The 15,141-nt window shown below is 39.0% G+C and overlaps 1 protein-coding gene across 6 annotated transcripts in view; it reads right to left on the bottom strand.

Annotated features, from left to right (window-relative positions):
• The window catches only part of LHFPL2 (LHFPL tetraspan subfamily member 2), a 139,322-nt gene that overhangs the window by 41,701 nt on the left and 82,480 nt on the right, over nucleotides 1-15,141 (bottom strand). Inside the window, exon 1 of one of the 6 annotated variants that reach the window (XM_050716391.1) lies at nucleotides 13,379-13,813. The exons of 4 other annotated variants lie outside the window; for them this stretch is intronic. The gene's annotated coding sequence lies outside the window, so the exon portion shown is untranslated. Of the gene's footprint in view, nucleotides 1-13,367; nucleotides 13,814-15,141 lie in introns of those variants that run through there. One more of the 6 variants, XM_050716393.1, reaches the window with a different exon arrangement.

The raw sequence follows: 15,141 nt of genomic DNA, 5'->3' as shown, positions 1-15,141 counted from the left end.
TCTTCTTTAAACAAAGAACTACTGCTTTTCCTAATGGAAGGAACATTTCTAAAGCCACGGAAATCTAGCTGCAATTAGGTAATATAAATCAAACCACAGTAATGAAGCACACAGATGACCCAATTTTCTAACCAGTGTAGCAGGAAGGATTTTGGAAGTATATGTAACATTTTTTAGCACTAGCGTACAATGTACTTTTATCTGTCACACAACTATTCTCCCTTCCTGGAAGAAAAAAAAAATCTGTTTTGTAATTAAAAAAATGAAAGAAAGTGGAGAAAGACAAAGCAAAAGGCAATCCTATCCACTACACCTGAAAGCCACAGTCTATTTGGGAAACAGGAATCATTCCAACTTTTAACAACCAAGAAAGACAACTCTTCATCCAAAAGCCAGTATCATACATGTTAATCCATTCAAACATGTATAAAACTTCAAGATCTTGAGCTAATACAGGTAAAGAAGGCCACAAATCAGGGCTTTCACAAGAAATGGGGACCTGCTTCTTCCCTGTTAGCTGTTTTGGAACAAATTAATGTTTTGTTTGCATAAGCAATTACATGCTTGTCTAAGTCTGTCATATACATCTATGATAAAATACTGATTTTACAAAGTTTCAGATTTTAAAAAAAGTTAATGGAAAATTCTTCATCAGCTTGATATCGGCTAGCATCAGCTGGCAAATAGCAAGTTGAAACAACTACAAACTATTCTGGAGACTACTTCATGCATGATAGGAAGAGATTTGACGAAAGAACATTTCAGAAACAGTTTTGGCACAATATTCTTCTCCAAACAAGTATCATTTACCTGCTGGTGACCAACATTCACACTGTTGCTGTAAGAGCATATCCATCAGCCTTCCATCTTCTCAGCACCACTCTATTCTCCCTCCCTTTATGAGCTAAAAATCATCTTTAAAATGTGAGAGGGGATAATGGTAAGATTTATAGCCTGAGACAAGAGGCTCTGCCAAGAACTACTGTTCTCTTATTAATCCCAGGATGGAAAAAGACAATGAACCTTTCACTCACTCTCAAGAGGAATCTCTCTTAACTTACAGATCTAGCTTCGCTTGCCTGTCCCATCTGCAGTCCTAGACCACCACAGAACAGAAATTGTTCCTCTCACTACAGTCACAACAGTACCCTCTTTATAGGAAAAAGAATTACATATTGTTCCTGAGACCTAAAATTGTTTGGGTACTAATTATTTTTTGTAGTATGCAAACGTCAGCTTGTAACAGAACAACAAAGAACTGCATTAAGCAACTCTGCACTTCAAAGGTGGCAGCTATGGGTAAACAAAATACTGTGCTGGAATACTGTGCTGACAGAAGCTACATAATTTATGCTTTCTACAACACTGCAAACTCCATAGGGGAAAATGGGAGAAAAAAGCAGAAGTTAAACAACAGTGAAAGCCTTTCTCTGAATACCTCTGCAGGAAGGCTTCCCACTCAGCTAAGAAAGGCTGGAACCTACTCTTTTTTCAGTACTATTCAATATGCTGCACACAACTTCCAAAATGTCTGTGTCATTTAGAATCCCAAGTTTTTCTTTTTTTCTTCTGCAAAACTGCACTTTCCCCTTAGCTTTTAGTTCTTTAGGAAAGAGAAGTCAGCTACTGAGGACTGCCATATTCCACAAGCTGTGTTCCTCCTTGGAACAAAGGGGTACAATTCAATTCACCTTTTAAAAGGAGAAAGCAGGCAATTCTGTCCTGCAATAGATAGTAATAGTACTAGGTAACACTAGTGCTAACATTTAGGAATTACAGATAATGATGATGATTTGGGACACTGCATCTTATTTTGTTAAAATTATGAAGACAGTACATTAATCAGCATAGCTGCCATCAGCCCTTATTGTGCAACTGCAAGCCATCATAAACAAGTCAGCAAAATGCTTTAGTAGCTGAAAAACTTTCAGTCTAGACCGTTATCAGAAGACGATCAAAATAATAACAGTAAGATCACAAAGACCTGTGCATCCATTTAATTACAGTAAGTTCTTTACTACAGTATGTACTTCATCACACTTCAGCAAACATCAAACCAACTCCATTCTACCACTGCTTAAATAACTTTTCCACGGCATAAAAAATCTAGTCTGTTATCATAAATTTAGATTGAACAACAGTTTTACTCAACTTTTTTCTAGACTATGCCATAGAAATATCTAGTTATATAGTTATAGTATATATACAGTTATGACTTTTAGAAACAGATTTGAGTCCGATTAGTTCTTTCTTATTCCTCAAATCACAGAATTTAAACAAATGAAGTCGTTCGTTGTAAACAACCCAAAACTACTTAAAAATTAAAAGCAGGAGAATTGGAGAAGTTTGCAATTCAACAGATTCTTCCATCTAAATACACTAATGTCTCAAAGAAAAAAACACTGCTTTTGGGCAATAACAAAAGGTCCAAGTTTTATCTGCTGTTTTCTATCTCTGTTCTCTTCTTCTCCAAGCATTTCTAAAACATTTGAAGCTAATAGCTTTGACATTTCTCTCTGGGCCTGTTTTTTCTCTCTGGGCTTGTTTTAACCCCCGTAATCTGTAGACTCTAGAGGTGAAAAAAACCACCTCAAATATAATGAGGTGAAAGAAATAAAACTACAGGGTAATGTCCTAGTAAGAACCCTTTCACATGCTTTTTCTAATAGCGTGCCATATTCTGTGAAGCTCTAGAAGAGTAGTTTAGAATAAGGTTTGCTTCAACACAGACTTCACTGCTCACTGGAACCAACAGGAGTTTTTCACCTACCTTCTGTGGACTGTGGACAAGAGATGTGCCAGTTTTACTACAGATACAGACATATTCATCCTACATTCAAACTTAACTGCATGCACACAAACATCATAGGAATAGCCCTTGAAAAAGCCACAGCTGTTTCTCACTTCAAGCATTAAATCCAGGTGGATTGTGTAACAACTCTTAAAGTTGTGCTGATTATTCCAATCTGAACACAGCCAACTTTTTCAAAATGCCTAAACCTGGGTGGATTAGGCCACCCTGGTTGGAAAATCTGACAAAATACATAACTTCATATAATTCCAGTTGGTTTAGACACATTGCAAATTGCTGGACTCTTACAATAGACACTGCATCATCGCACCCTCCGCCAGCTAGGAAACTGGACTATTACACACAAGCAGTTAAAAATATTGAATAAATTTACACATTAAGCTCACGTGGAAAATACACTCATTTTCTCTTCATCTAAGAGTGTTACTCTGACTCCCTCTTGTTTCTCAAGGACAAGAATAGAAATAGTCACAAGAAACTGAAAGCTCAGTTTTATGGACCTGTTTTGGAAAGCGATCCTTTTATTAAATACATGACATTTAACGTAAGCTTCCAATGAATTAAACTGCAAAGATCTGTGCCACATTATTTAGTATCTTCTGTTTAATCAATATGAATGCAAACTAATATTGTCCCTTAGTGAAGGATGAGGTATAATTATTTAAATCAATACTTACAATTTCATCACCTGGCACAGAAAACAAAGTTCCATTATCCAAATACCACTGTGCAGTTCCTGATGATATTATTTTCCTTTTTATTAGCATGGATAACACCACAAAAATATGCTGTTAGGTGAATCTACAAGCATGATCCTGTAACAAAATATGCAACTATAACCGATATCAATCAAAACTAAGGGAGCTAAAATGATTTCCAGCTCTTGTGATTTTATCATGAGTCATATGTGGTGTTTTGCTTGAGTCATATATTTAAGAACCTCAGCAATGGTGCCTACAATTACATTTTATGATTTCACTACTGCTGCAAGGTCGAAAGGAATCTGCTTTTTACATATATGCATCTGTACATGAAGCATGCAGGTGACAGCCCTGGTAACATGCCTGATTAGTGGGTATCAGATTTGGTTGCAAAAAAAGCAAGAGATTGTTACAAAAGTGCTTTTCATCTACTAATGATAATTTCTAGGTAACAATACACTAAGACCCACATATTTGACTTCCAACATGTCCTCTTTGCTACGTACTTTCACTAACGAGAGTACTCTTATTTTCTTTCTTTTAGAGAAAAACAAATGTTTATCTGTTTGACAGCTTATAACAGCAACACTATGACATTCCACCCACAAATAAGCCAGTACAAGTCAAAAACATCAAGAACACAGATGAAGCTAAATTTTCTGCTTCCCTTCTCCTCCCCTTTACTAACTCTATAGCCTTAAGAAACAACACTCATGCCTTTTCTGTCCCTGAAAACTTCTTCCTTCTTCTCCCTTCACTTTTGTCCTTCTTTCCAACACTTCTTACTCCTACTGTTCACATATAAGTAGCTTTGGTCATAAAATTTTGAAAAAAATCTCCTAATTCTGTTAGAAGTAGTATTCCAGGGATAGGAAAAAAATAAAAAAATAAATAAAAAAAATAACCACTGTATCAAGCTAAAATGGTCAACAAATAAATTTAATGAATAGTAACAGTAAAAATATATAGTTAAAAAACGTTATCCTGTTGCATGATTTCAAGACCTTTCAAATGCTAATTGAGATACATATGGTGGTAATAAGAATCAACATGGCCTAAGTTGGAAGGTGGGAGGGAAAGCACAGAGGTGCTTGCAATACAAGCATACATTTTAAAATTCAGCTCCTCTGAATATTTCTGCAACGATCAGTTAAATTCAATAGAGGAACACAGAAAAAAAGTGGTTTTCCTGTCCCCATTTCCAACACTGAAAGCGTTAAAGCTCTCTGCAAAGCAGATTCAAGTAAGCATAGATTTAAGAATTCCATAGAGTTGAATGCAGTAAGAGATTCAGCCAATGATGAGCTCCTAGAGTACATTGTTATTTGCTAAAATAAGTACAATTGTGCTCTGGCTGCTATTCCTACAAGCATCCCCATCTGGTCTCAGAAAAATGAGGAGAAGCGTGATGCAATTCGGTGGTACCCACATCCTCAAAGCCCAACACTCAACACCTAGGTGTCAGCAAGCTCTTATACAAGTTGTCTCAAATTAATTTCTTCATACACCAAGACCTGAAACTGGCTCCCTTTAACATCTGTTAATCTAATTGATCTCTATGAGCCTCCAAACAATTAAACCTGTTGTTGCAGGGAGCAACAAGGAAAGAAATTTTACATACCTGAAGTTGGGCTGTTAGCAGAAAAAATGGACTGCACCCCACTCAGTGCTGCTCACTGAAATCCAGTTATTAAGCTGTGAAAACAAGCCCTAAATGAAGCTGATGGCCTCAGCTATTGGGCTGAGCTTGAAGTGCCATTACTGTCACTACAGTGATCATAAGCAGGGGAGAGACATTTCTCTAGTCACTAAATTTAACAAACGTGGAAGAAGGTACAAGGACCACAATCATGACAAAACAAAAATAAACAAAAATGTATTTTTTCCATGACACAAGAGCAGTTTTTAGCTAGTATGTATTAATAAGGAAAAGAAATTGAATCTAAGTCCCTGTTTAGATTCAAAATATTTTTGTAAAATGAGAAGTTTTGCAACAGATGAGCAAACTCATTTCATCATTTACATAGAATACTTCAGTGAATTTAAATTGTAAGTAACGTTTTATCCAAAAGAGAGAGAGAAGGTAGAACATAGTGATATCCAGCACAGTATCAGCCACAGTTCCACAGACACTTATGTCTGTGTCTCTGCACAGTCATACATAACTCTCAATTTCAGATGGAATTCTCATACACCTATGATATATGCATATGGGTTTGCAGAGTAGGAGCCAAAATATCTTCTGTATCATCAGCATCCAGTATAAGGAAACTAACACTTCATCATAAGTTTCGGATCTCTAAGTCAGAACATCTCACAGCCTGAGAAAGCAAGCAAACCTGGCAGTTTTCTTCCAGTGTGACAGATTCATCTCTTGTACAGCTAATTTCTCTTCCTTTCTACAGCCTAGTTTTAGAACAATTTCATGAAGCTCTTTGCAAAATATTTTTGCTGTGTGTCTTCTATGCTTTCTACCTCAGTATTATGCTACCTACGCAACTAGGGCTACTGCTGTACTGAGGTGACACCACCACCCCTAGAAGTTCCTCAGAAATTCTTGTAATACCCTAACAGATTACAAGCCTCAAACTTGGACACCCAAGAGTTTATTAGCTCACATCCTCACATCCTAGGGAGTGGGAGATAGTAGGAACAACAAGCATTATTTAGCTTGTGGGAGCCAGGGAATCAAAAACTTTTAATCTTTGTTTCTCTACGAAATCCCTATCTACCGGCTTTTGTTGTTGTTGTTTCCTTTCATTTGCTATTCATGGTCTTCATCTGCTTCTCTAATTTCCACCTACCCTTGTGAAATTCCAGAGTCACCTTTAAAAACAGGAATGTTTCTAAAAGTAGAGGCTTTGGTATTCATAAGGGAATGCAGAAACTCCTCCCTTCTCAATGGTATTGCTGAACAGGACCTATGTATCCATGTATCTGAAATCTTTTTTTTTTTGTTCCCTCCTCTCTCTCCTCTTTCTGGATGTTTCCTGAGAAACCATCATAATTATGGATACCTATTACTACATTTTCCATAATGTCAGCCAAGAATTCATCAGTTAAATAACTCTTTTCCTCCAATGACTGCAAACACTTCAAATGTGTCTTAATTATACTTCATAACAACTCTGAATCGAACTCAGTCAGCGTTACAATGTTACTGCCAGTAACTAGAGCTATTTGACACCACAACAGGTAAAATTATTAAAACTGCTCCAATGTAATAAGATTTCTTTTAAAGCTATTCAAATACCTGAAAATGCTCAAGATTTTTGACAGGCTTTCTGTAAGTATGAAATTCTGACTTCTGTGTCCAGGTGCATTTCAAAACAGCACTGAGGTTCTACACACATCTTTGGGCTCAGAAAGAGCTTTTAAATTATGGCCTTGCTAGACAATCATGTCATTAAATGTCATTTCACATCAGTTTAATAAGGTTGATCATCTCCCATGATTTTTTACGAAGTTAGTCTATTTCCTTTGAGCTTTTATTTACTTAGCTCATTTTCATTTCTGCTCTGCCTAGACTGAACTCTTTCATAGTGGAGCCAAGGTTGAGAAGAGAAAGATCTTAATTCATCATGAACATCATCTTCGCCACTGGCACAGTTCATATTTTTTCACTGGTTCATTAATAAAGAGTGACAGGGCAGCTGTGATGGGCACAACAGTAATGCACACCCACCATGAGAGCATCAGAATATGACAGACATGAATGAAAACAAATGATGCTCAGACATAGAACAACACAGTCATGTTTCAGACTGGAGAGAAAAAAAAACATTAAAAACTATGTTTTTGTACTTCTCATCCTAACTCCCACATCCACTATTAAAAATGACACAAAAAAGCAGAAAATCTCAGATGGGGGAGGGGAAATTACAACCAGCCACTGCAACTCCTCTCCTCCCTGGAGAATATTTCTTCCTAGCAGTCATGCAGAAGACCTGTAGGCAGGAAGAGAATATAGGAGATGATGGGGTGAAACACACTGCCCTTCTCACTGCACCCTTGGTGATGACTGCAGATGCTTTCTTGAACTTCTCTAAACTGAAACAAACTGGTGCAGCATGGCAAGCGGGGCTGCACTTCTCCCAAGGACATGCAGGACTAGACTGGCTTTGGGCCTGGGCTATAAGGCGTTGGCCTACAGGAGGAATCACAGAATCATACCTCCAAATTATCTGGTCCAACCATCTTCCTACTACCAATATTACCCAATAAACCATGTCCCTACATACCATATTCAACCTTTTCTTAAACACCCCCAGGGACAGTGACTCCACCACCTCCCTGGTCAACCTGGAAGGGGCACTTCTTCCCAAAGAGGGTATCTGCACATGCAGAGTACCAAAAACAAAGTTATAAAAAGAAATGGCCTACCTAGTTAAGGGTCTACACAGTTGGCCAGGTAGTGTGATGGCTGTGAGTAGCCCAAGGAAAATGAGATGGCAGAACTTCAGTAGCATGGCAGAGGAATAGGCTAGATCATACCTTTGAAGGATACCATCACTGGAGCTTGGGATACAAGCATTATTCGAAGGTAGAATAATTTTTTACTATTAGATTCAAGGAAACATGGATAAACCAGTGTGTGGAAGCCCAGGGTAGACTTACAGACAAAGCTGTTGTGGGAGAAGGGCAGGAAAGAGTCCATTCTAAAATGTCTGAGACCCCTTGTATACATGTTGTGATAATGTTACCAGTACTGCAGATGGGAAACCAAAGCAGAGTCAAACGGCTTACTAAATGTCATACTACGACATTAAGGAGACAGAAATAGAACCAACGCTGTCTTACATCATAACCACATGTTTTTTTAATAAGTTTGCAAGCCTCTTATATTCCTCCCATTTTCTAGCATAGAAAACATGTACCTTTGAAAGTGTCTCAGCAGCTAATACTATAGCTGAGATGAATAAACAGGACAAAATCAAGTTTTTCTAATCTGCACATATGCACACCCACCCATACCTAAACTTCCGTAAGTTTCATTTCTATTAAGGTCATTAAGCCAAGATGAGATATGGGAAACACAACATTAAAAGAGTGCCTGTCTACTTTTATGTTTAGAATGATTTATTTAATCGGTCCTAAAAGCTGAATTAGTGTTATAATAAATCAGATATCCAGAGTGCATGGCACAGTATTTCACAGACCACTAGAATTACCAACACTGTAAACTTCAACAATTTATTAGCATGCCTACTAGTATTGGACTGAGTTAGTATTTTTAGATTCCACTTAACTTTAAAATTAACATGAATATAATTTTAGTGCAATGAAGTTTTACATCAAATCATATGGCACTAACATTACACAAGACTAGTGACAAGATGAATTGTGTTTTGAGAAAATTTGCCGACAACACCAAACTTGGAGGAGTTGTAGACTCAGATGAGGGTGGAAAGGCCTTGCAGAGAGATCTGGACAGATTGGAGAGCTGGGTGATCACCAGCTACGTGAAGTTTAACAAAAGCAAGTGCCGGGTCCTGCACCTGGGACGGGGCAACCCTGGCTATATGTACAGACTGGGTGACGAGATGCTGGAGAGCAGCCCCGCGGAGAGGGATCTGGGGGTTGTGGTTGACAGCAAGTTGAATATGAGCCAGCAGTGTGCCCTGGCAGCCAGGAGGGCCAACCGTATCCTGGGGTGCATCAAGCACGGCATTGCTAGTCGGTCGAGGGAAGGGATTGTCCCGCTCTACTCTGCGCTGGTGCGGCCTCACCTCGAGTACTGTGTGCAGTTCTGGGCACCACGGTACAAAAAGGATGTAAAACTGTTGGAGCGTGTCCAGAGGAGGGCTACAAAGATGGTGAAGGGCCTAGAGGGGAAGACGTATGAGGAGCGGCTGAGGTCACTGGACCTGTTCAGCCTGGAAAAGAGGAGGCTGAAGGGGGACCTCATCGCAGTCTACAGCTTCTTTGTGAGGGGGAACCCATGGGAACGGTGTCAAGCTGCGGCAGGGGAAGGTTAGGCTGGACATCAGGAAGAGGTTCTTCACCGAGAGGGTGGTCGCACACTGGAACAGGCTCCCCAGTGAAGTAGTCACTGCACCAAGCCTGTCTGAATTTAAGAAGCGATTGGACTGTGCACTTAGTCACAAGGTCTAAACTTTTGGGTAGACCTGTGCGGTGCCAGGAGTTGGACTTGATGATCCTTATGGGTCCCTTCCAACTCGGGTTATTCTATGATTCTGTGCTACAAGCAGACAGCAATCTCTAGAGAAACAGATTGTAATATATTACTAAAGGAGACCACAGGCCAAATTCTGCCCAGGACTGCATTCTACATATGTCTGTGCAAGACCTGTCAGCATATAACTATGAAAATGGTTTGAGAATATAAAGATAAACATTACTCTTAATGCTAAAAAGTTACTGCCATAGCTGATGTCTCATGTAGATTTGTTTCCTCTCTTTGCTAAACTTCCTTTCCATAGACCTTCCTGTACCTAACATTCAAGGCTGGGGATCAGGAAACTGATGTTTATCATGGACTCTGTTTTACAGTTAATTCCAGATCCAAGAAGAAGTGATCAAAAAAAGTTGAATTCTATCCTAAAAGAGAAGTGATCAGTTTTTAAAGCATTTGCTGAAGTGTAATGAAAGTTAGGGCACACTATTCCTGTTCACAGACCTCCTTTAATTAGAAGGGAGTGTGTACACAGCCTGATGACTAAAAGAAGTAAAAATATATGGTATGAGGACTTTTCAATGGACAGTCATGTCATTTGGTCAGTTGTATTTTGATTCCCTTAGATATTGCAACTACAGACTAAGCAGTATCCCTTCTGTATGTCACAAGAACTGATATGCTAGCAGTCCTTCTAAAGTAGAGTCCCTCTAGCTACCAAGAAACCAGTCAACAATAAAAAATCAGTAATGAACAAAACCAGTCTTATAACCAATCATCAGAGGATGGGTTGGTGCAAATGCCAGGGAGGCAGACCCAGAAAATGTTTAAGTGCTTTAAATACAATGCTGTCTTGACATATGTACAGTTTTGACAGTTTCAGGAAGGGATATGAACTGTATCCAAGTTCCAGAGAAAAATATGCTCAACACAATCTGGAAAACTACTTGTATTTCAATAGATGTTTTCAACCTAGTATAGAATTTCCTTTTGTTATTCTCAGACTAAGCTTTTCCAATACACACGCACAAAATACATATTTATACACAGAGAAAATTATGTGGAGGGAAGGATTTTTTCCTCATTTAATAAAATCTTCAAGTCTTTGGAGACTATTCAGTTTTTCATTTTCTACTGCATTAAATTTTACCCCCAAAAGAAGCCTTACGAAAATATTTATCTTCCTGTATTATTTGTCCAAGACATGAATTTAAAAGTGATCCAGCCAAGGACAATTGCAACCTTCTACAGACTACACAAAACTATTATGCTTTTACTAGAAATAAATAAATAAGATATGACATGAAAAGTGCAAAACAAAAGAAAATCATCGGCCTACAGCAAATTTTGATTACAACACTACCCTTTCATGGGCATCTTTAAGCTTTTTAGGAAGTATATATAGCATAAGAAGATATTCCACTTTGGTCTGATACATTATTTCACCTCTTCCCATCTGTTCCTCCCATTTGTGCCACTGCACTGAAAGTTAATCACATTCACTCACCATTGCTTGTTCTTCCTTCTAAATCCTTCCGTGTTACCCACGGTGCTCCAACTGCTGGGCTGAGGGCAGCTCTGCCCTATACAGCACTGCAATCATTTGATCACAGCACAGGACTTGGGTCAGGGATTCCCACCCACAAACATCAGTTAACAGTTGTCCTTGATTAAATCACACCTCCATTGATCTTGTGCTGTTTTAAAATCAATGAAGTTGGTATTTTGGTGGTTACCTGTTATTTGTAAAAAGTTCAGCTAGTAACATTTGCTCACCTGACAGCCCAGGCCAATCAGTTCTTAACTCTCAATGAATACTTTTTTCACAGTTTGCCTGCATAAATTTATTGGCAAAAAATGTCTTTCTATGCTTCGATTCCACAATATATTCAGACACATGAGTTTGAACAGCCACCAATAGGTTATCTGCAAGCTTGCTTAGAGTCCCTAATGTCTCCCTCCTTTCAACAGCTTTGGAAAGCAATCTAACAGCTCCAACAGCTTAAGCTAAAAAGGGCCATGAGGACATAAGAAAAGAATTCCTCTGTGGGACAGAGAAAAAGGGTCAGTCAGTCTCAAGAAATGGAAAAGGAACTACTTCTTTTAAGCAGTTTGGTTCTCCTTGGACATAAAGTACTTGGCTCTGTCACTGAACTGTGCACGCTGTGCTGCTTTCTGTGCAAGGTATCCCTAATCACATCTGGTGTAGAAAGTATGATTCAATGAAAATAGTGGTGATTCCTCAAAATCAGTCCTACTGAAGCTACACAGATTTCTTCTAATTCTTTCACTGACAGCTTATTCTTAAAAATATCTTTTTCCAGAATTTACGATGGCCCTAAGCCATGGTTCCTAAGAAATGATAATGGTTATGATGGTTCCTAAGAATTGATTTGCATGCACAGGCCAACACATCTGCTTATCCTCAGACACATCTAGAGAGCACAACACACCGATCCCACATTTTTGAAATAAGTCACTGTGTTATAGTATATGGTAGAAAGAAGGAGGGGAAGAGAAAGGTAAAAAACAGTCTATCTAGCACATCTGAAAATGAGCTCAAGCCCTTTTTAGTTCCAGCAGCTGCCTATAATGGAAAAAATGAAGATTGGCTGTTGCCAGAAAAGCGGGCAGTAAGAAATAACAGATGTGAAGTTTCAGCAACATCATTGGCCAGTTCAGCCATACAAGGGCTTCGGAGCCGGGGTCCCCGTCGGGCTGCAGCATTCTCAGAGGTATACTCACGTTTCGAGTGGCTGAACTATTCCTCTTCCTTCATTGAACTTACTCGGTGACCTCAGCTGTGAATGCAATTGTCAGGAAATATTCATATCCTTGCCACCATGTGTGGGCTGTGGGTAAAGGCTCTTTGATTAAAGTTAAATGTTATATCTTCCAAAATCATTTTAACATTTCTGTTCTCTCTTCATCTTTTCCCCTCACCCCTTTTTATTTCACAAACACTTAGGGTGAGCAGGGCAAAGACAAGTCCTTCAACACAAGATCTTATTACACAAGGCTCACAAAGAAAATAAGATCAAAGAAACCAATCTAATATAGTGGGTACATTTTTAAGAGAAAGGGTAGTGGGTGAAAAGTGCCCTTCAAACAGTCAACTCCAATTACAGAAGTCATTTTCAAAGAAGAATGAAGTTGTTTGACAGAGTTTAAAGGGGAAATCATGAACTCAACGTCTGCAGAATATATCACATCAAGAGCAACTTTTGTCAGCTTAATATGAGAGATTATGTGGACTTGCATTTAAATGAAGTAAAATGGAAGCTATATTTAGGCATCAGAAATATGCCTTGAAAATGCAGTGTGGATCACAAAGATGACTGCTCCTTCAGTGAAGCCAATTATAAAGCAATTTTTTGAAAATATACTTCCAGTGAAGACTGCAACAGCAGCAGAAATGAAGTTGAGCTGTCAAGTCCTTTGCAAGCCATTGTTCTAGAATGTTCAAAACCTGGTTGTAAAATGCAACTCTTAAAAAGCACACGTTTTCATGCTATGTCTCATCTGGTGTATTTCTTTTTGCAGAAAAAAAACCTGAAATCCCTCTCTGCACCTACTTCCAGCTGCTTATTCCCTGTTTGCCCCTTGTGTTACATCTAGCAATTTCACAGCCACAGGACAAGCCAGCCCAACAAAGTTATCTGATGTAGTTTTACTTCCCAGGTAGTTAGATTTTTTTTTCACTCAATCAGCTGCTTACCTTGAACTCACCTTGTGGCTGGGGGCTGATGCAAGAGAGGGGAAGGAACAGGCTGAAGCAGTACTGCCCCTTTTGGCATCAGCCTGCAGTTGCGTAAGTCCAGATGCAACATTAAACCATGGTCTGTACAGTATTACTAGCCTACTGCTGGCAGAATCGATACTCAAATGTCTTCAGGATTCCACATTACACAATAAGTCCCTGAGACTTAGTATCACTGCATCAGAGAAATTCTGCAGGCACTGCAATGGCACCTGAAGGAAGCCACAGACATTAAAACAGTGAAAAACACTGCGGCACAGTATCTGAAGCAAGCACCTTGCAAGCTACACAGACAAAAAGTGTAAGAAACAATCAACTTTCCTAATACCACTTAGCAAGTTAATAATAGTCATGGAAATAGAATGTGAGGGTCATGACAGGCAGCCCTATCCTCTATGCCACACTCCTTCCTGCGGCTGCAATTGCCGTTTACTCACTGTTGGCGGCATGGCACCTCCATGTCAAGAGCTGTGCTAAATTCCAGAAATAACAAAATTAAAATTAGCCATTGTATTTGTTACTCCATAAGCAAATTATCAGTTCAGCCTGGTTTACAGCATCTGAAAGTTCCCACTGACCTCCCAAAGAAAGAACTCCAAACCTTCAGATTTTCCTGGCTTAGAAACTCAACCTCTGTTTCCTTTTATTTACCATCAGAGAGGAGAAAGGGGAAAAAGGCCTATTGCTATTTCTGTTTCTATTAAATTGAGGTGCGACACAGTTTTAAGTTAGTGTTTTAATATCACCTTACAGTTCTCCAAAGAAGGAGCATACAAAGACCAATTGCATGAAAAATAAAAAACAGGCACCGCCCCCCCCCCCCCCCCAGTCACCACCACCCACACACAGCAAAGAGCTCATATAGGAAAAGCAGTACAAATATATAACTTCCTATTTACTCTGGCTCTTAACGAAAACAAGTAAAACCTGCAAGACTGGCTACAGCTCTGGTTTTGATGGGGGGTGGGGTGTGGAAACTGACTCTGTACTGTTATATACAGAATACTTAACTGTATTGATATACACAAAACCATAAATCCCAAACCAAACACAAAACCACAAAATCAATTCCCTGTCCTGATCTGTATTCTGCTGTGAGCTCTGTGAGCTATGCTGGACTAACATACAGTGACCTTTCAATTACATCAAAACCATTAACGTTTTATTAAAAATGCTTTATTAAAAACCTAAGATATAATCCCTTACATCATAAAAACACTGTCATGAGGCAGATGAAGTTCAAACATGGATAAGATGACATCTGGAACACCACGAGCAAACTATGGCTTTCCTTCTTATGAGGGCCATCAGGACACAAGGAAAGGCCTTCAGAAAGACACTCTACTTGCTTTCCTTTACCTTGGTTTCTCCCAGTTGTTTCCAAGGCTGGAAGCACAACTCTTATCCTCCAAAGCTAACTGGGATCTACGCATGAGAGCTAGGTAAGTATTGTCACCTGGACAGGCTGGCTGTTCAAAACATGTAGTTTTCACATTTTTCAAGTTTTAGATCTGTAGTTTTAGGCCTACACAGAGCTAATCTTACTAACCGTGCAATTTTACCATCGCCACTGTATGTATCCCTCTACACAGACTTCCCATCTGCTAATGCTGACAGCTGGTCTTTGTTTAAGTTAGTTTCACGCTCTTAACGCATGTGCTGGTATTTTTGTTATGTTGCTAAGCTCTACAGAGCTCTTAACTAGTCCAAGGCACATTACTATAAAATTAGT

Source organism: Cygnus atratus, chromosome Z, assembly GCF_013377495.2.
Source record: "Cygnus atratus isolate AKBS03 ecotype Queensland, Australia chromosome Z, CAtr_DNAZoo_HiC_assembly, whole genome shotgun sequence".
Taxonomy (NCBI): domain Eukaryota; kingdom Metazoa; phylum Chordata; class Aves; order Anseriformes; family Anatidae; genus Cygnus; species Cygnus atratus.
Note: the sequence above shows the minus strand (reverse complement) of the source record. Positions and strands in the feature narration are given on the sequence as shown.